Here is a 22,217-nt window from a genome sequence, read left to right as displayed (position 1 = left end):
ATATTTGCATTAATATCAAAACTTTTATGTGTTCTATGATACTAATATACCTTTGTATGTATGTAAGATATTATTAGGTCTCTGTGAACAGAGCTCAGTGTGTTGAATACAAATTACTGGATAAGAGGAATTAGATGTACTATGAGTTTAATATAGTTAAGAATACTTTGATATGAATTAAAGATCTAACCGCATACAGTAACTTACTTTAAGGCCAGTACTTAATTCTGCTTATTTATAATAATTGTTGTTTCTTACAGTACGTCCAGCTATTATTTTAAGGCAGACAAGATTTACATGTTCACCATGTTTGTTTACAGCTCTGAAATATTGACCGACATAAATAAATGTTCTAGTATTTAGTAGTGTAGGTGGTCATTAACTTGAGGAAATGTATTGGGAACACCCAGTGTTTATCCAAAGTGATATTCAGGCTAAACCAAATAATTAACCCTAAAACCATTTGCTGCAATAGGCTACATTCCTAGGAGAAGTAAGAGCATGATATCTCAAGGTACAATAAATACATTTTGGAAAGATATTGGCAGCATCTGTGATGTGACTGAAGACAGAATAACTTCCCTTTCCCATAAAGCTGGCCAAGCCATTATGTGCTTGAAGATAACATATAGATGATGGAAAATTAATGAGCCTTAGTTTAATATTGCAAAAGTGGTGTTTTTTAGGACGGTTTTACAGGTCCAGTAATTCAGCTTCAGATTTTCAAAAATTCCCCCCCAAAATTAAAAATTAGATTGTTGAGCTCATTATTTATTTAGCAATTTGATAGCTTTCATGTCAGCTATTTACCCCGGGGCAACATAAGTTAACAATGATAAACAAATAAAGACCTATAATTCATTTGTACGTTGACACATCTTTAAATCCATTGGTACAATTGTTTTTGTAGTAGAAACTACCTTCATTTTACCTCTTTTATCCTTAAAGGGAATTAGTACCTAAAAAAAGGAACAGGGATATCCCCACAGTTATACACATATGATTTGTCATGGATAAAACTCAGCATTGGCACGATGTTACCTAACAGAAGATACACTGATACAGTACATTAATGAAGGTTGGGTCACTGACAAAAACTCCAAGTGGTTTATTACCTCTATACTGCATTTTATGTACGTTTGGGCCACTTGTGTTTCCCAGGACAGTCCCAACTTATCCTGCTGCAGATGTTGATGAACTCGCTATTATAAATTTAATGAAAATAGGTTCCCATTACTTTTTTACAGCATTTGGCACCCAAAGGAAGCAAGCAACGGGTGTTTTTTATGAACTGATACAAAGCTAACTCATACTGTATGTGTGTCCCAGTTTTCTCTCAGAGTGATGGGGGCACTCTGTATTATGACTGTAGAGTTTCTCTTCTGTAATTGGCAGATCTGCTGGAAATGGGATCACAGGTATAGATGCATTTACTATTGGATGGCTTTAGAAGCTCTGTCCTTGCGCTTGCTTTTGAGATGCTTAATTAAATCTCTTATCATCATGGACATTTCTAAAATATATAAAAAGTATATTTAAATATTTTAGAAATGTCCATGATGATAAGAGATTTGTTAGCAGTTATATCAAGTGGGGGCATGAAATTATGCACCAGAACAAATGAACCCCTTGCTCGCTTTCATGTTTATTTATTAACAGATCACACTTTCATTCATTACAATTTATCTACAGTACCTGCAGCTGGGGCAGTGTTCTTCCTACAGAGGGGGCTATATATTAAGCCCAAAAATTGTGCACTTTTGATCATCGGGGGTATTTAACAATGGGTTAATGTAGCAGGTAACGGATATCTGCTTTGTTCCACCTCTCTACATTCAGAAATGAAGTCCCCATAGCTTTCTGTAGGGACTGTGTAACAGCCCAATTTAGCAAAACATTGCCTTTTAGAGCTTGACCTCGCTAGCTAATGCCATCTTTAGATGGTGTAAGCCCATTGTAGTGAATGGGCTACATTTATGCATTCCGGGTCCCTCTCCAGTACTTACCAGCCCTAGATGGACATTAGTTCTGCCAGGTCAGAGCCAGGAGATAAAGCGATCATTTAATCTATCATTTTACTTTCTGGACTGTGGCCCGGTATCTGGGGCATGATAAAGTGCCCTGAAAAAGGCATTCCATATCACGCGATATGTAGTGACGTGGAATGTAACTTTTTGGGGCTTGTCCGTAAATATTAATAAGCCCCAATCTAGGTTAAGTTGAGCAGCTGTGTCAAAGCAATCCCTTATTCAATCAGTCCGGCAAATCAAAAATGCTGGACAGAAACTCCCAAGTGTCTCTCTTTACAGAGGTAAAGAGAATCTTAAAGCACTATACTGTTTAATGGCTGTCAATGAACAACTTGATTTGGAGTGTGTGTGTGTGTGTGGTGTGGTGTGTGGGGGGGGGATGGGCTTACAAACAATGGGCTGGCATAGGGTTATAGTAGAAAACAAATATGAAAAGTGTCCTTGTAGCATGTATACTGTTTCCGATGGGGATGCAGGAGGGGTGTGGACAAATATTAAACTATAAAATAGCTGATTTGTAAGGTGCCTCAGTGCCCCAGAGCAGCAGAAAACATGACATACATGAACAGGGATACATGTGTTTGCATGTAAGTACTCACATGTCATGTACACACTCTATATTTACTTACTTTTTTTTACCTCCCCTGGGAGAGTCTGGGGCAATTCCAGGATGTTATGATGCAATTCACACAACAATGGCCCCAACCACCTTTGTGTAAAACCGCATTTCGCATAAACATCCCTAGTGCTCTGGGTGGGTGACCGACTCTTCTGGCGTTCCACGAAAAATAATAGAGCTGGTCAGGGTGGACATTCAAAATAAATTAGGGGTGAGCGGGTTCGGATTTCTGAAATCCGAACCCCCCCGAGCCTCCCGATCCGAGGCAGGCTCGACTTTTCCCGCCTGACTCGGATCTGAAATCGAGGCAAAACGTCATCATCCCGCCTTCCAGGTCTCGCGGGTTTTGGATCCTATATAAGATACCTGCGTCGGCGCCATTTTCTCACTCGGCTGTGGACAGTGAAGAGGGAGGGTGGGAGTTAGGGCTGTCTGGGCTGTGTAGTGTAGTGTAGTGTAGTGCAGTGTAGTGTTGTGCTGTGCTGCGCTGTGCTGCTGTTGTCCATAGGGGCTGTGACCACTACTTCAAAGTCCATAGGGGCTGGCTGGACTGTGTTGTGCAGTCAGTTCTCCATAGGGGCTGTGTCCACTCCAAAGTCCTGTGCAGTGTTCCAGTCCTAAAGGGGTGCTGTAGTGTTGTCCAGGGGGTGCTCTGTCCATCAGGGGTGCTCCCCCCAAGTGCAAAAAAAAATAAATATTTTTTCTGTGAATTGTGTGGCCTGTGGCTGCACGTGCATCAACAAAGGAGCAGCGCCAAGCGTGCGCCTGTGTCCCATAAGTAAAAGGCCAGCTGGCTTGTCCATTAAAGGGTGCTGTAACCCCCAAAGGGCACTCCAAACAAAATAAAAAAATATATTTTTTTTGTGTTTGTGAATTGTGTGCGCACTAGCAGCACGTGCATCAACAAAGTAGTGCCAAGCGTGCGCCTGTGTCCCATAAATAAAGGGCCGGCTGGATTGACTGCTAAAGGGTGCTGTAACCCCCAAAGGGCACTCCAAACAAAATAAAAAAATATATTTTTTTGTGTTTGTGAATTGTGTGCATCAACAAAGTAGTGCAAGCGTGCGCCTGTATCCCATAAATAAAGGGCCGGCTGGATTGACCGCTAAAGGGTGCTGTAACCCCCAAAGGGCACTCCAAACAAAATAAAAAAATATATTTTTTTGTGTTTGTGAATTGTGTGCATCAACAAAGTAGTGCAAGCGTGCGCCTGTATCCCATAAATAAAGGGCCGGCTGGATTGACCGCTAAAGGGTGCTGTAACCCCCAAAGGGCACTCCAAACAAAATAAAAAAATATAGTTTTTTGTGTTTGTGAATTGTGTGCGCAGTAGCCGCACGTGCATCAACAAAGTAGTGCCAAGCGTGCGCCTGTGTCCCATAACTAAAGGGCCAGCTGAATTGACCGTTAAAGGGTGCTGTAACCCCCAAAGGGCATTCCAAACAAAATAAAAAAATATATTTTTTTGTGTTTGTGAATTGCGTGCGCAGTAGCCGCACATGCATCAACAAAGTAGTGCCAAGCATGCGCCTGTGTCCCATAAATAAAGGGCTGGCTGGATTGACCGCTAAAGGGTGTTGTAACCCCCAAAGGGAACTCCAAACAAAATAAAAAAATATTTTCTGTGTTTGTGAATTGTGTGGGCTGTAGCTGCACGTGCATCAACAAAGGAGCAGCGCCAAGCGTGCGCCTGTGTCCCATAAGTAAAGGGCCGGCTGGCTCATTTCTTAAAGGGTGGTGTAACCCACAAAGTGCACTAGTCTCCAACAAAAATAAAAAATTATTTTCTGTGTTTGTGTGCGCCTTAGCCGCACGTATATATCAATATAACATAAATGGAGGACCAAACTTTCTCCGCTAAAAATAAAATAGGGAAAAATCAAGAACCACTTCCTCCTAGTGCTGAAGCTGCTGCCACTAGTCATGACATAGACGATAACATGCCATCAACGTCGTCAGCCAAGGCCGATGCCCAATGTCATAGTAGAGGGCACATACAATCCCAAATGACAAAGTTCAGGAAAATGACCTTGAAAAAAACATTTAAATCATCTGAAGAGAAACGTAAACTTGCCAATATGCAATTTACGACACGGAGTGGCAAGGAATGGCTAAGGTCTTTCCCTATGTTCATGACTAGTGGTTCAGCTTCACATGACGATGGAAGCCCTCCTCCCACTAAAAAAATCAACCGAGTTAAGCTGGCAAAAGCACAGCGAAGAACTGTGTGTTCTAAGAAGATATCACAAATCCCCAAGGAGAGTCCAAGTGTGGTGGTGGTTGCGATGCCTGACCTTCCCTGCACTGGATGGGAAGAGGTGGCTCTTTCCACCATTTGCACGCCCCCTGCAAGTGCTGAAAGGAGCACCCACAGTCCACTTGCTGATATGCAAATTGAAGATGTCACTGTTGAAGTACAACAGGATGAGGATACTGGTGTAGCTGGTGCTGAGGAAGAAGTTGGCGAGGAGGATTCTGATGGTGATGTGGTTTGTTTAAATCAGGCTCCGGGGGAGACAGTTGTTGTCCGTGGGATGAAAAAGCCCATCACAGTCATGCCTGGGCAGAAGACCAAACATTCCACCTCTTTGGTCTGGCAATATTTCTATCCAAATCCGGACAACAACTGTCTTGCCATATGTACCATATGTAAAGGTGAAATAAGTAGGGGTAGGGACGTTAACCACCTAGGAACATCCTCCCTTATACGGCACCTGCAGCGCGTTCATAAAAAGTTACTGTAAAGTTCAGAAACTTTGGCTAAGACCATAAGCAGTCCAGGGACACCTAAATCCTGTTGTCCTGTTGTATCCAAGCGCCTGCAAACCACACCGTCAACTCCCTCCTCATCAATTTCCTCCTTAGTCAGGATCGGAAGTAGTCCTGCAGACCATGTCACTGGCATGACTGACTCTCCTATCCGGGATTCCTCCAGAGGATCCTGCATTGCTACGCCTCCTGCTGCCGCTGCTGCCGTTCATCATCCCAGAGAGGAAGTAGGAACACCACTACTTTTAGTAAACAATTGACCCTCCAACAGTTACAGTTACATTTTGGCCACCGTGCTCGATCCTAGGTTTAAAGCCTATGTGGTGTCTCTCTTTATGGCCGACACAAGCCTGCAGAGGTGCAAAGACCTGCTGGTGAAAACACTGTCAGCTGAAGTGGAACGTGACACGTCAACAGCTCCTTCTTCATTTTCTCCCGCAACTGGGGCTGCCAGGAAAAAACTTAGGTATCCTAAGCAACCCTCTGGCGGTGATGCAGGGCAGGCTGGACCAAGTTTGGACATCTGGTCCGGACTGAAGGACCTGGCAACAATTTCTGACATGTCTACTGTCACTGCATATGATACTGTCACCATTGACAGAATGGTGGAGGATTACATCGGTAACAGAATCCAAGTAGGCATGTCAGACAGTCTGTACCTGTACTGGCAGGAAAAAGAGGCAATTTGGAGGCCCCTGTACAAACTGTCTCTATTTTACCTGAGTTGCCCCTCCTCCAGTGTGTACTCCGAAAGAGTGTTTAGTGCAGCCGGGAACCTTGTCAGCGAAAGGCGTAGGAGGTTGCTTCCACAAAATGTGGAGAAGATGATGTTCATAAAAATGAATTATCAACTCTTCCAGGGAGACCAGCCTCCAGAACGTACAGAGAGACCTGTGGTGGTGGATTCCAGCGGGGACGAGTTAATACTCTGTGAGGATGAGGATGTACACAACACTGAAGAGGGTGAGGAATTGGTGGATGAGGAGGATGAGGACGACATCTTGCCTCCGTAGAGCCAGTTTGTGCAGGGACAGATTAATTGCCAGCTTGTTTTGTTGGGGCCCAAACGAACCAATCATTTCAGCCACAGTCGTGTGGCAGACCCTGGCGCTGAAATGATTGGTTTGTTAAAGTGTGCATGTCCTGTTTATACATCATAAGGGTGGGTGGGAGGGCCCAAGGACAATTCCATCTTGCACCTCTTTTTTTTCTTTGCATTTGCATTATGTACAGTTTGGGGCCTAGTTTTTCAAACTGCCATCCTGTCTGCCACTGCAGTGCCACTCCTAGATGGGCCACGTGTTTGTGCCGCCCACTCGTATCGCTTAGCATAGTCATCCAGCTACCTCGGTGCAACCTTTTGGACATAAAAACACTATTGTGAGGTGTGAGGTGTTCAGAATAGACTGGAAATGAGTGAAAGTTAAGGTTATTGAGGTTAATAATAGCATAGGAGCAGAAAAACCCACAAATTCTGTGATTTTAGCTGTTTTTATACTTTTTTTTAAAAAAAATACAGTTCCAAAACACAAAACCCAGAACCCAAAACACGGAAGGGTGGTTTTGGCAAAACCAATCCAGATCCAAAACACGAAGAAAGATCCAGATCCAAAACCAAAACACAAAACACGAAAAGTGGCCGGTGCACACCCCTAAAATAAATTAACGTAAATCATTTAAACAGTTGGAAAAATACTTTGCAATAGATGCAAGACACAATTGTTGTTTATAAATCAAACTAATTATTTTCCATCAGTATCTATTCAAGTATAACAAATAATAAAATGAAATGAATGTAACAGTGCCGTCACAAATGACAATACACCCACAAAGGGGCCAAAAGGAGGATCTAATCAGATGAGTCCACTTGTACTACCACTCATTGCCTATAGATGGCAGACTGTAGTATTATCCAAATGTGATCCCTGCTATCACATACAATAATATAAATTAACGATTTGGCAGTGTTCCCTTTGCATGCCATAGGTTTATCTCTTAATATTCTGTACCTTAATAATGCCATATTTGCTGGTTATTAACATTTTAATCAGGCAGAATTATTTTGGAATGATTTACCATTTTCATCATTTTGAAAAATAGAATACTGTTAGGTATTTTAACAATGAAGTTAAGAGTGATGGGCATTGTAATGTAAACCCTGCACAATCCAGGGCTGGCATCCAAAAACATTCTCTCCGTAAAAGTTTACCTGGATAACTACGACCCCTAGAGGACCTTTTCTGATGGTCTACACATAAACAAACACAATATACTGTAAGGTCAGCTTCTGTGACATGTTTAGCGACTGGATAGTCTAAAGTAGAGATGTGGGCTGGCCCCCGTGTTTTGGATTTGGATTTATCTTCATATTTTGGTTTTGCAATACTACCCTCAAGTGTTCAGGCTTTGGTTTTAGTTTTGAATCTGGATTTTGTTTTTTTTAAAGATAAAAAGTTTTACAAAATAGCTAAAATCCAGTAATTTTTGCAATCCAAAACCTGAAATTTGGATTTAAATTTAAAATCCAAATTCTGAACCACTGGAAGATCAGAACCTCGACTCGGATTTATCTGGATCTCCTCAGGAGATTAGAACAGCAACTCCGATTCATGAAATTCGGGTGGATTCAGGATTTCTGTAGAACCGATCCGAACACCTCTAGTCTGAAGCAGAACTAATATGTGATTTATGGAGGGATAGCCTTACTTTGAGCTAATTCCTATCTCATCTATCTAAACTAGAGATGTGCGGATTTCTGAAATCGGAACACACTCGAAATGAGGGGTTCGAGTAGAACCAGGTCAAGAGTTCTGATTCACTTTTGAGTCTTGGTTCAAACTGAGTTCCGGTTTGGATCTGTTGCCGGATCAGAACTTGGATTTAAAACCTAACTCGGGTTTTGGAGTCAGACATTTTAGCTGCTTTTATATATATTTATCGATTTTTAATAATTTTTTTATAAATTTTTATCCGAATCCAAAACCAAAATACTTGAGAGTGATTTTGCAAAACCAAAACACGTAGATGAATCCAGATTCTAAACCAGCCCTCAATGGCATCTAATCACATAGGACCTAATTCACTATCACAGTCCAAAGGTTATCATGATAGCCACAGTCCTATCTTAATGGTAAAGTAGACAGTATGGTTCATTCTCTTATCTGTGCTCGTTGAGAAGTAAGTAATTCTGGTACATTATGTGACGCGTGAGGCAAATCACTGTAGAGAAAAGTAAGTAGATAAAGAGTAGAAGACTTCAGCTTTAGGTGGTTGAGGGCTGCTAACCTAAATATTTGAATTCCTGTATATTGGTATTGAATGGTTATGGTCTGGAACTCCCATGAGGGTTCCAAAAATTAAATACAAAGCCTTATACAATGCTGCATACCAGTTCATTTTACAGACAAATGATTCGCACTTCACAAGTTCTGTAACCAAGTGTAACTTTGAATAACTACGATGGAATAGGAGCAGCAAACAAAAGTGTATTCATTGATACTCCCCAGTGCTACCAATACAACCGTGAGCCAAAATATAAATCATTGTTATGCAAAATTAAATGTAACAACAAAAATGTTGCAACATTTAGGATTATCAGTGATAAAATTGAGGACCACCTCTAATCTATTCTGATGAGGAATACATTTATAAAGGTAACAGACGTGATGTACTAAGGGCAAAATAAGGTCAAACCTCCAAAAATGACTGTTTTTGAAGGTTTGATGCAATCTCCATATGTATCAAACTCCAGAAAGCAAAACTTTCCGGTTCTTGTACCAGTTAGGCAACGCCATCTATAGATGGCATTGCTTGTAGAAGCCTATGGGCTTCTTTATGCAGAATTTCCGAGAGTGATCCAAAGTAAATCTCTGTGACCCCCCCCAGTGATTTGCACATGCGACCCCTGTTTGACCGCATTGATCGAACACCCCAAGAGCCGGCCCTGTATAGAATACTGCCGTATACAGGCTCACTTCCACCACTGGATCTATGGATATGAATGTGATCCAATGTTAAATGACATTTAGGAGTGTCAATACAAAGACACACTAACGCTGTGTACATTCAATATAAAGTGCAATTAATTACCTACAGTATACTGAATGCAGCTTTATGATCAGATTTCAGGCCCTTATATCCCAAAATGGTCACACCAGGGCTGCCATCAGAATTTGTTGGGGCCCAGTACAATTGAAAATGGCATGGAACCCTCATTCTCAATCCCCACAACCAAAATCCCGGTCAGCATAGAGGTGTGGCGTTAAGTCCTGGTACCTGGAGCAGGTGCATACTATAAAACTCCGTTCATGCACCACATGCCCATCAGATTTCTCCATTTGTCCCCCAGATCGCCACTCATCCCAACAGATCTCCCTCCCAAATGACCCTTACATGCCCCTCAGACAGTGTAGCTATGAGCCATGGTGCCCAGAGCAAGGGTATGTTTCGGCGCCCCCTTACCTGTACTGAATTGGGGCATGGCCAACATGTGGGCGCATGTGAGCATAGGAAAGGGGAAAAAAACCCTAAATTTACAACAGAACCTGTTTGTATTGTATTATTCATAAATACAATACATAAAGAGCCAGATTCATTACGGATCGCAAGTGCGATTGCCGCTGCAATAACGCACGCAGTCTCACTGTGAAAGTATGCTGTCTGCAATCGCTATGCCATTGCAGTACAACATAAGGAAGCCCACTTCCCCAAGACTGCGAAATCATCGTTAACATTGAGTAACATTGGAGCCTCACGCACACTTGCACAAGGTCAGAGCTTACTCAGAAATTGTTTATCTTCGCAGTGAGATCTCAAGCTGTGTATGCAATCGCAGACGATAATTTATGCACACACCTGTAATGACGTTCAAACGCACTGGCACGCTTGCATTTGCCGACCACCCCCAAGCGGTCACTTCCTGTCAATCACTCTGTGTAATGTCTGCGATTGCAGATGATGCCTTAGCGCACGCGCACTGCGAAGCATGCATTATATATATATGCAAATAGTGCAATTGATAAATAGCGACCCGCGCGTTTAAAACAAATATGTTTAAAACACGCTGGTCGCTATTTATCAATTGCACTTTGCACTTTCAAATTATGATATATACAGTATATATATATATATATATATATATAAATATAATCATTTGAAAGTGCAAAATGTAGTATATAACCCATAAAGAAATAGAAAGCATGTAGAATAAATATAAAATATGTATGTAAACAATTACTAAAAATATTTATATTGCATATATATATATATATATATAAACAATTACATTTAGCAACACACAACTCTTATCTTTCTTTGTATAGATAGTGGGCACGGCACATCCACGGATGCTTTCTCCGTTCTGTTCATGTGCAGTACCCAGGCCGCTGCTATAGGCTTAAGCTCCGCCCCCGGACTTAAGCCCCACCTCATTTACCACCGGACGTCAGTCTCCGGGAAGGCAGGATGACGGCTGGGTAAGTGGAGAGGCAGTGACGCGACTAGCTCGGGTCACTGCAAGGGGGTGTGGTTTCACATGGGGCGCGATCGCGTCCTGTCGGCGGTCCCGCAGGACTGGAGTAACAGTGACAGAGTCCAGCGGCAGCGCCCTTTCACCATGTCTGGCGCCTGGAGCTCGCGCTCCGCAGGAACTACCCTCCCTACGCCCCTGCCCTCAGACATACCTACATGGTTGCTGCTATTTCCTATGTGGCTAAAGGACCTCTGTGACGTATCCACCACGTGACCGCTGCAGGAGGCTGGACCACTCCTGTGTTACCATCCACGAGGGCATAGCGTGGGAATAAATATATGCCTGAAGCGTGGCGAGCGTAGTGAGCCCGCGAGGGGACACTTATGGACCCCCGTTAGCATCCCTGCCCTTCCTCCTTTCAGGCCGGGTCACGTGGGTGTGACGTCATAGGTCCATCAGCGCTGTATAGTCTAGACCTAACCATACCAACATGCCATCAGACCTGCCTGCACGATGCACAGATAGATAGATAGATAGATAGATAGAGAGAGAGAGAGAGAGAGAGAGAGAGAGAGAGAGACACAGACAGACAGACAGACAGGTATCTTCATCATAAACATGCACTGCAGGTGTAGATGATCACTTTCACAAAATGCTTTCTGATTCACAGAATTCATATCTGCCCAGGCCACATACACGTTATATCCCCTTGATGGCAGCCCTTGGTCCCACCAACTAAATTCAATCTATAAATATCCACTTGCATTTTAAATGGAGTAGTATGAATGGTAAGAAAGAAATGAAATAGCTCTTGGACTGCCTTGCATGGCTGCAGCTCGAGGAAGGCAGGCAGGTGACGGAGGGCAGTTGCACAGCAGGTGAGCCAGAGTCACAGCTGCTTCAGCAGTTGCAATCCTGGAGAGCAGGTTTAGGTGAGCAGGGTGAGAGGGTGGTCAGTGTTGAAATAGGGAGTGCGCTACTGCTCTACCTCCATGAATGCTCCTTACTTGAAGCATTCTACTTTACCATGGCCGTCGTTTGGTCTTCTGCACATGGGCAGCACCATCTTGTCACCGTGTGAACTCCACAGTGGGACATGGACATGTTCCACTTAGCTCCAGAGACCCTGCCACATTATCACTATCCTGTGTATACCTGTACTGCTACTTTCATACATCACCAGCTGGTGCTCTGTATGTTCCGCTCAGGCTCTGCTCCATCCAAATTAACAGGTGTGTAACTGTGAGTACGGCCGTACCAGTAATAACTACTAAACCTATCACTTGGTTAGGAGACAGGTTTAGTAGTTATTACTGGTACAGCCGTACTGCTTAGTGTATCTGGATTTCTGCTGGTGTTACTATTTAACTCTGCATGCAAAATAGCACACACACATCAACAGTCAGCACACAGATATGTACTGTAGGTAATTATTGCAATTAACCTAATTATATTGATTACATGAATGGGGTTGTTATGATGATGCTGAGGTAGTGAATTGTTTTTGAGGAAAGGTTAATTATTGAGGGAATAACATATGTGTATTGTACGGTGGTCACACTGCTCTTTTATATATGGTGTTCACTGATGCTTGAAGTTTGTTTGCATTATATAGTGGTAAATGAATCTCTGTATTATATAGCAGTCACTGATTCTCTCTGTATTATATGCAATCATAGATGATCTCTGTATTATGTGATGGTCACTGTGATGTTCTCTGCATTATGTTATGGTCACTTCTTTGCTCACTGTGATGCATTGGCGTCACAAGGAGGGTGCAGGCCGCACACACGGGTGTCACCCCGTTTTATAGGCACATGGCAAAGCCGCGCACACTACTTCTTACCGCTCCAGGGGGTAAATTTACTAAAGTGAGAGTTTTTAGAAGTGCATTTTAAAAGTGATGATGCCCATAGCAATCAATCAGATTCTACTGTAGCTATTATCTTCTAAAAGGTGCTAGTTAAATGTTAAGTAGAATCTTATTGGTTGCTATGGGCAACATCACTTCTAAAACTCACTTCTGAAAACTCTCACTTTAGTAAATTTACCCCCAGGTGTCACTCAGTGGAGGGGTGCCACTGCGTGATGCGCTATGTATTGTATTGTGGTCACTGTGATGTTCTTTGCATTATATAGCAGTCATATAGGTATAGTTGATGACTACAATCTACTACGGGGAGGGGTACTGAACTGAGTCTTTGTCCCGAGTGACAGAAAGCTTTACTTCACCCTGCTGCCTTGTGATGTCGATGAGTAATCCATTTATAGCCCAAATGTTATTTATAGACTTGAGTAACTCAAATCTTTGTGGATCTATTTATGTACATGCTGCACTAACTACAAATCTGAATTGCTGCTAAACTAATCCTCCATCCCCACAAAGTTCTAAGCAGAAGAACGTAAAGCAGTGCTAACTAGATGAACACCAGAGAGATCTCTGATTTTGTAAAAATTGAGGTAAAACCTTTTCACCGGTGACAAACCCAGAAAAAGGACTTTTCTTAATGTAACACATAGGCCCCTTGGTCATTTTTGTGGCTTGAAATATACTCTTATGTTGTAACCACTCTCATTCTACATAATCTAACCAATCTTCACTAGTGACCTTCAGAAAACTATTAAGACTAACGTCCTCAAATGCCTGGGTATCAGAATATACAGTAATAACACTTTCCGGCTCCTAACTGACATTGGTGGCAATTCAGCAACATGAACGCAAAAATCAGTGTTGCTCCTTGCGATTGTCTCAATGCTACAGTATGTACCCAGAATGCAGGAGGAAGCTCCTTTCCTTGGTAATCCTCAGAAAGTGCTTCTCCATGTACTGTGGATGGACCTCTGACTTCTGTTTATATGTAGAAGCTTATTGTACACTTACAGTTTCAAGCCTCTATCACCGTCCTCAAATGATTCCTTTAAAAAGATTTAGAGCTGATTCCTGGGCAGTGAACTCTCAGTTCCTCATCTGGTTCTTAGGATTTCTATTATGTTTTGTAAATCATAAACAAGGATGCAGATAAAAGGTGAAGTCTCAGCTTCACCATCAATTATGTATCAACTACTAGAGCCAGGATTCTAATGCTGAATGTGGAAACAGGGTCCTCATTCAACATGATCAAGTATAAAAAATAGTACGCCATTGTAAATACAATAAAAACCCAACATTGTTTTCTAGAAATTAAAAAGTTTTCATTTCCCGGGACTTTTTTAAGGCATAACAAGCAATAAAACCCATTAAAAAATGTATCACAATACACAAAATGGCACCAAAATAATTTCACAATAAATGGAGATGACTGACTACCCTGACATTATATTTGCACGAATTTGCCTGAATTTAGATTTAAAATTTAGAAATTGTGCCTAGTTGAACTTGCAAGCAAGTCAGTGGTTCAAATGAGTGAATTGCAATTCACATATTCAGGCATCTTTGTCACAAGCCGCAAATAAATTTCAGTTGTGATGTGAAAAATGTGATTACTTTCGCAATGTGATATTTGAAAATATTGCATGAATGTAATGTAATGTTCAGCTTGTGTATCTAATAGACCACAGGCTGATCACAGAGAAAATAAATAGTTATAGTAAATAGAACCCCCTCACAGTTTTTACCAGTTTTTACCATGATTTTTTTGTACGCGAATGGGCTCAGATGTCCAAGACTGGTTATGATTGGGGGGGGGGGCACGCCAATTTTTTTCTCAATATATAACCCTTTCTTTCACCAAAAACACACAGAAGTACTGAACAGATCACACTGATCTGCTGTGCAATGCTTTGGCAGAACACGTTGCTCACAGGCACTATTGTTTACAGACCAATACAACTGAACTCGCATATGATGAAACATGATTGCATAGAGACCATAGTAAATATGTGCTTGATCGAATTAAACTCACATGTGTCCCAACAGTGCCCAGCGTGTTCACTCTTGACTAGACAAGATTCTTAGTAAATTGAGTTTATTGAAGCCAGGGTGGGGGACATCCTTCCCATCCTGACTGTGACCATATTAATGACTTCAGAAGATTTCTGCATTGTAGAGGTGGTCATATCCTTTGCAAGAGGGGACTACTCTCATTAAATATGAGTCAATGGGTGCCAAGATTGTGAAATTAAGGCCAATTTTACTCACCTGCCCCGTTCCCTTTGACTTTACAATTGTCTTTGGTGTATTGGCTGCAAGGGGGCAAGGATACCATATGGGGTACGAGCAGGAAAAAATACCCAGGACTGGACCTGCAAAGGAGGTGCTACAAACAAACCAACAAGTTCATACCCCCTTTAGCAATGCATAGTGTTAGAGGGCCCCAGGATTTATAACAGGGAATATCACACCAACATGCTTGGCCATGCCACCCGAGTTCCTGGGCTTGAAAGATCTCCTTGCAACCCTTTGAGGAGTAAGGGCTGAATTACATCATTACTCCCCAAGCATGATGATGTCATCCAGCCCATTTCTCACTGATTTCCATTAGTAGAAACTGGCTGCGGAAAAGTATTAGGTATGTTTTCCCTCATATGAACTCTTGCAGTTCAGGGGATGAATCCCACCCATCCTAAGAGCTTTTCAGGTATATGCCGAGAACGAATCCCACTCATGCTTAGCACTGAAGGGATTAAACTAGTGGTGATATTCTAGATATGAATCCAACCCATCGCATTATGGACTGGCTCGCTCATGTTGGCAGTTTTGATGAAGATTAAACATCTGAATCTGTAGCATCCCATCAATCTGGAATATAGAGCATTCTTTAAATAGTCACAGCTTTCCAACCTTTCAGGTAAGTATGTCAGACCCTGTTAGTAGTGGAAACAAAAGGAAATCTTAATTACAGCAGTTGGAGGATGAAGATCATTTGACAGCAGAACCCTAGAGGAATAATGAAAATTAAGGTGTTCTATTGTCTAATGCAGTGAGGATGACAGTTGAAACTCTACCAAAGTGCAATAAATCAAATTCTGGTAGAAGTTAATAAAGGAGATGGTGTAATGAAATAAGAAAAATTGAGTGAATGTAGGCAATGAAGTAAAGTGCAGCTGATGTATCCACTTCAGACTTATAAAAAAAATGACAAAATATATAATGGGTGGCAATGATTTGTCAGTTATACAATGGAAAGCAATCTGTGTTTGTAGATACTGATTACTATGCATCACAAAATAAAATAACATTGACATTGCCAGGGGCGTCTTAAGAGAGGAGGGGGCCAATGTGCACTCCCCATGCGGGGCCCCCTCCTCTCTCCCCGGTGGGCGGTAGCCGACTTGCGTGGCTGGCCAGCCCCGGAGCCTTAGTAGACTCCGTGCACTAGAGTGTGCCTGTAGTCTACAGCACATGCGCAGAACGCTGGAAAAATGGCCGCGTGGCCATTTTCCAGCGTTCTGTGCATGCGCAGTAGACTCTCGGCACTAGAGTGTGCCCGGAGTAAACTGTGCATGCGCAGAACACCGGAAAATGGCCGCGGTGGCCATTTTCCAGTGTTCTGAGCAGCGCTGGCACCCGATGCGGGACCACGGACAGGTAAGTTTAAAATAATATGGGTGCAGTGTGGGGCCCCCCTGGACCCGGGGGCCCGTGTGCCCCGCACACACTGCACCCATTATAGATACGCCACTGGACATTGCATTTCCCTGTTCAGGCCATGATGATGGAAATAAAAACAGTCACACACATCTCAATTTGGAAGTCACATGATAAACATCAACAAATAATGCCTCATACTTACATTTAGGTAGCACATAAGTCCTCTCCCCCAATAAAAAATTAATTACACTGTGGTAGAAACTGTCCTCTATTATATAGGAAGATAAACCAATAATGGAAAGTCACCTGAGAAACCAGGTAGTACTTCAAGAACAAACAACAATAGTGCTTGTTCTCCATTGCCCAAATAGCTTAGACGTAAGCTGATGGTAATGAGGTTGACAATATACAAGCTGTTCATTAAAATGTCAGGTTCTCAGTTGTGTTCTTTTGTATTATCCCTATGGGAAAACTCCAAACCAGTCACAACTACTGTATTAGAGAGAAAAAGCATAGCAGGATGTACTCCACTGCACTCTCCCTGTATAATCAAGTTGACAAAATAATTGATCTAGAAAATAGTAGTTTTTTTTCACATTTCTTTTATTCATCAGAGCAATAATACATTACACATCATATATCATAAAACAGAATAAATAACAAATAGAGCAAAGACCCATTAAAAGGTATGGATATATAAGTAATACAATGTATTAAAAGAAAAATATTTCCATCGAAAGGCAAAAGCAAAAAAAAAAAAATGGCACATAATATCCAGAGCAGTCTAAACATGGCAGGCACACCCCCCTAAACGAGGAAAAATATATTTACAAATAAAATAACATAGGAGAAAGGAGACCCAAAAAGAAACAGATCCCATCTCAGCCTGTAATGGGCAGGGTTAGGTTTAGGGCTCCCGTGAGGGAGCATTTTGCACATGAGCAGTAGGAAATCACCGGGAAAATGGTGCGGCAGACTAGTGCCCAGAGTCTACTGCTGCTGTCAGATTGCTGATGGAAACTGGGGAGAGAGGAGGGGGCCCCAGATGGGGAGTGTACACGTGCTCCCTCCTCTCTTAATACGCCCTTGAAGATAACCCTGTAGATATTTTAGAGTGGTCTAGGAGAATCTGAAGAATTTTATAATGGAAAGAAATTGCCCCCCTTCCCCCCATATGTCTAGCTAATAATAGATCCAGAGTTGGACCAATCCTCTGAGGAAAGTGTCCGTATCATGGAACACACATAGTAAGATATAGCGCCAGAGAGTGGGATTGAGGTAACCCATATTTATCCACTAACTCCACCACTTGATAGGGCTGACAGTTTTCAGTGTCAATCAGTGCTCGGACATAAGGAATCCCCCTTTTGGGCCATGATGAGAAAGGCACAGAGGCATCCCCATTTTGAAAGTCAGGATTTAAAAGTAATGGGAGAAAGGTGACAATGTAAATTCCTTTGCTTTCTTGTAAAGTGCCAAACTCCCCACGCTACCATCAGCAGGGGATTACTAATAATATCCTTGAATAATTCTCGTTTATGGGAATGGAGAAAAACCAGGTGCTGATCAGGTAGAAAAGACTGATCTAGCTCTGAATAAGTATATAAGTCCATCCCGTCAGGGGTGTATCTAGGGGTCCGAGTGCCTCTGGCAAAAGAATAGACTGGTGCCCCCCTCCTCCCATATTTTCTGAATTACACTCTGTACTTTTAATGTCTCCCTGAACATCCCCCTCCTTTCTCCCCAGCTATCCCCCGCCTGTGTTCCCAACCATCCTCCTCCTGTGTCCCATCCTCCTGTGTCCCCAACCATCCTCCTCCTGTGTCCCATCCTCCTGTGTCCCCAGCCATCCTCCTCCTGTTCCCCCAGCCATCCTCATTTTGTGTTCTTAGCCAGCCCTGTGTCCCCAGCCATGCCGCTCCAGTGTCCCCAGCCATGCCCCTCCTGTGTCCCCAGCCATGCTCCTCCTGTGTCCCCAGCCATGCTCCTCCTGTGTCCCCAGCCATGCTCCTCCTGTGTCCCCAGCCATGCTGCTCCGGTGTCCCCAGCCATACTGCTCCTGTGTCCCCAGCCATGCTGCTCCAGTGTCCCCAGCCATGCTCCTCCTGTGTCCCCAGCCATGGTCCTCCTGTGTCCCAAGCCATCGTCCTTCTGTGTCCCCAGCCATGCTCCTCCTGTGTCCCCAGCCATGCTCCTCCTGTGTCCCCAGCCATGCTCCTCCTGTGTCCCCAGTCATCATCCTCCTGTGTCCCCAGTCATCATCCTCCTGTGTCCCCCGTCATCATCCTCCTGTGTCCCTAGCCATCATCCTCTTGTGTCCCCAGCCATGCTCCTCCTGTGTCCCCAGCCATGCTGCTCCGGTGTCCCCAGCCATACTGCTCCTGTGTCCCCAGCCATGCTGCTCCAGTGTCCCAGCCATACTCCTCCTGTGTCCCCAGCCATGGTCCTCCTGTGTCCCCAGCCATGGTCCTCCTGTGTCCCCAGCCATCGTCCTTCTGTGTCCCCAGCCATGCTCCTCCTGTGTCCCCAGCCATGCTCCTCCTGTGTCCCCAGCCATGCTCCTCCTGTGTCCCCAGTCATCATCCTCCTGTTTCCCCAGTCTCATCGTCCTGTGTCCCCAGTCATCATCCTCCTGTGTCCCCAGTCATCAACCTCCTGTGTCCCTAGCCATCATCCTCCTGTGTACCCAGCCATGCTGCTCCGGTGTCCCAGCCATGCTGCTCCGGTGTCCCCAGCCATGCTGCTCATGTGTCCCCAGCCATGCTGCTCCTGTGTCCCCAGCCATGCTGCTCCTGTGTCCCCAGCCATGCTGCTCCTGTGTCCCCAGCCATGCTCCTCCTGTGTCCCCAGCCATCGTCCTCCTGTGTCCCCAGCCATCGTCCTTCTGTGTCCCCAGCCATGTTCCTCCTGTGTCCCCAGCCATGCTCCTCCTGTGTCCCCAGTCATCATCCTCCTGTGTCCCCAGCCATTATCCTCCAGTGTCCCCAGCCATCATCCTCCTGTGTCCCCAGCCATCATTCTCCTGTGTCCCCAGTCATCATCCTCCTGTGTCCCCAGTCATCATCCTCCTGTGTCCCCAGCCATCATCCTCCTGTGTCCCCAGCCATCATCTTCCTGTGTCCCCAGCCATCATTCTCCTGTGTCCCCAGCCATCATCCTCCTGTGTCCCCAGCCATCATCTTCCTGTGTCCCCAGCCATCATCCTCCTGTGTCCCCAGCCATCATCCTCCTGTGTCCCCAGCCATCCTCCTTAGTTCTCTCCAGACCATGCTGCCTGCCCGCATCCAGCTCCCGAAGCTTAGCTATACTTACCATCTCTTAAGTGGATAGATCCGCTTCTTGATGTGGCAGCACAGCTACAGTCGGGACGGCTCCTCAGTTTCACACGCAGCTATGTGGCACCTGAGACATCACATGCAGCTTATCTGTAAAAAAACCAAAACTTTATTCACTCATTGTACCGGGCAGCCATCAGCAAGCGCCGGCGGCAGCCCTGCTCCGGACATCTACCTGGATAGGAGCCAATGTTCCTAGGACTCTAGTCCTGTAAGTCCTGTCCTGATTTTACCCCTGGCCATGGGTGGCACCACGGATTGCGCCCCCCCCCTCTGCCGGCGCCCCTGGCAAGTGCCAGCCCGGCCAATAGGTAGATACGCCCCTGCATCCCGTGTATCCAGTCCTGTATGTATCTCAAAACTCCAGTATGACTATATAATTTTAAATTAGGTAAATGAACCCCTCCATTAGCCTGGGTTTGTTGGAGCTACAACAAACTAAGTCGAGGATATTTATTTTTCCAGATAAAGGGCCTGATTCAGACCCAGTCGCGAGCGCTATGCGCTCGCAAGCGGGTCGATGGTGGCCCAGAGTGCATGCGCACAATGGAGCCAGCTCCGTCGTTCGCATTTGCGAGACCCGGATAGCGACGGGCAAACCGTCGCTCCGGGTCTCGTACCATAGGGGGCGTGCTGTCGATGTTGAGTGACAGCACGCCCCCTTTGGTGGGCGGGCCGGGGGCATGGCTGCCCAGACGGAGGCGTTCCCATGGGAACACCTACCGTCTGGGGCCGGCCCCACTGACATCACAAGTGATGTCAGCGGGAGTGCTTTCGGCTCTGTTAGAGCCGAAAGCACTCTAGGGCTTGCGGAAACGAGACCCTACCACAAGGGTCTCGTCGCAAGCCCGATGGTCGCGATGGTCTTGACCTTCGCGACCATCTTCCTGGCCGCTCGCTATAGCTGTGGGTGGTCACCAACAGCTATGCGAGCGGCCAGGAGGACGCTCTAAAAACACAGAAGGCCGGCCCTGAGCGAGCGCTCTGTCAGAGCGTCCGGTTCTGAATCAGGCCCAAAGTCCCAAAATGTTTTATACATGTGTAAGGGGTAGAGGAGTTTTGGGAAGGAGATCATTTTTTAATAAATGAATCCTACATAAATAGGACAACATAAGATGATGCCACCATGACAGTTCACCTACTACCTCTCAAATAAGCGACCTCATATTAAAATCTATAAGTCCCCAATATAACGTGGTAATTCAATTCCCAAATATCTAAGAGAAGCAGTAGCCCACAACACAGGATAAGAGTCACCCCAAAGTGGCTTCACCATGGACCTCAAATACAATACTTCTGACTTATCCAAATTAATACTAAAGCCAGAAATCTTAGCATAATCTGACAATTTATCAAAGATTTTAGGTAAGGTCTGTTCTGGATCTGACATATAAAGTAATAAGTCATCAGCAAAGGCTTAAGCTTTAAACTCCTGAGAACCCACCAGAATACCTGTAAAATCAGGGAAGGAGGTGCAAATGCCAGTACTGGGTCTAAAGCTATATTAAATAACAATGGCGATAGAGGGTATCCTTGTTGAGTGCCCCTTGTCATTCTAGTGGGGAGCTACAGGGGGTGCTATTAATTACACAGTTCTGAAAAATGTAAGGTATTGAAAGATTTTTTATTAATACTTTTATATTCTTAACTATACTCCTGTGTACATCAAGAAATCATTACTTAAAAAAAATTACCACATCACATTTACCTATAAGGGGGTTACATTGATTTTTAAGAAAAAACAAGAAGTTTAATTGTTTTTGACATATATATTGTGAAATACGAAGAAGTGTAGATGATATCACTGTGTTTTTGTTTTACATAATAAAATATCAAAAACAAAAAAATAGAAACAAAACCATAATTATTGAAAAAATCGTTACTATCTTGATGTTTTTGTCTTCAAACTTCGTTTTGTTGCTTTTTGCTTATAAGCTTTTTCTGTGTCGTCTCTGTGTATCATCCAGCAGTAGTCAGCCATCATGCTGACATCCCAACGACCCTGGCATCTTCTTTCTACACCTTTAACGTCTTGGTGGAACCATTCCCCTGTTCTTCACTGTAGTCTCCGAAATTATTCGGGAAATGCTCAATATGGGAATTCAAAAAATGTAACTTTAAACTCATATTGCAGCCAAGGTTTCTGTAACTATTAAGCATTTCCCTGGCAATTTCTTTGTAGTTTGGATCCTTAACATTGCCTAAAAATTTTTAAATCACTTGTACTGTATGAGTGGTGTGTACTGTATATGTACTGTGTGTGTGTAGTGTGTACTGTATATGTACTGTGTGTGTGTATATGGTGGTAGGCAGGGGTTAAAATGAGCTGGCACAGGGCAAAACTGTGTTGCATCTGTGGTATTTGGTTCCACCTTCGCCAGCTCACTTTGTAGTTATAGTTGTTGTGTATGTGTGCAATGTTCCTATTGAAAGCATGGGGTTTAGGCCCTTTGTAAATTTCAGC

At 43.9% G+C, this 22,217-nt stretch overlaps 1 protein-coding gene across 2 annotated transcripts in view; it reads left to right on the top strand.

The window, feature by feature from the left end:
• TCERG1L (transcription elongation regulator 1 like) overlaps positions 1 to 22,217 on the top strand; it is a 325,549-nt gene that overhangs the window by 1,376 nt on the left and 301,956 nt on the right. The gene's annotated exons all lie outside the window — the stretch shown is intronic.

Source organism: Taudactylus pleione, unplaced genomic scaffold (assembly GCF_031769625.1).
Source record: "Taudactylus pleione unplaced genomic scaffold, aTauple2 ptg000198l, whole genome shotgun sequence".
NCBI lineage: Eukaryota > Metazoa > Chordata > Amphibia > Anura > Myobatrachidae > Taudactylus > Taudactylus pleione.
This window is presented reverse-complemented; position numbering and strand designations above follow the sequence as displayed.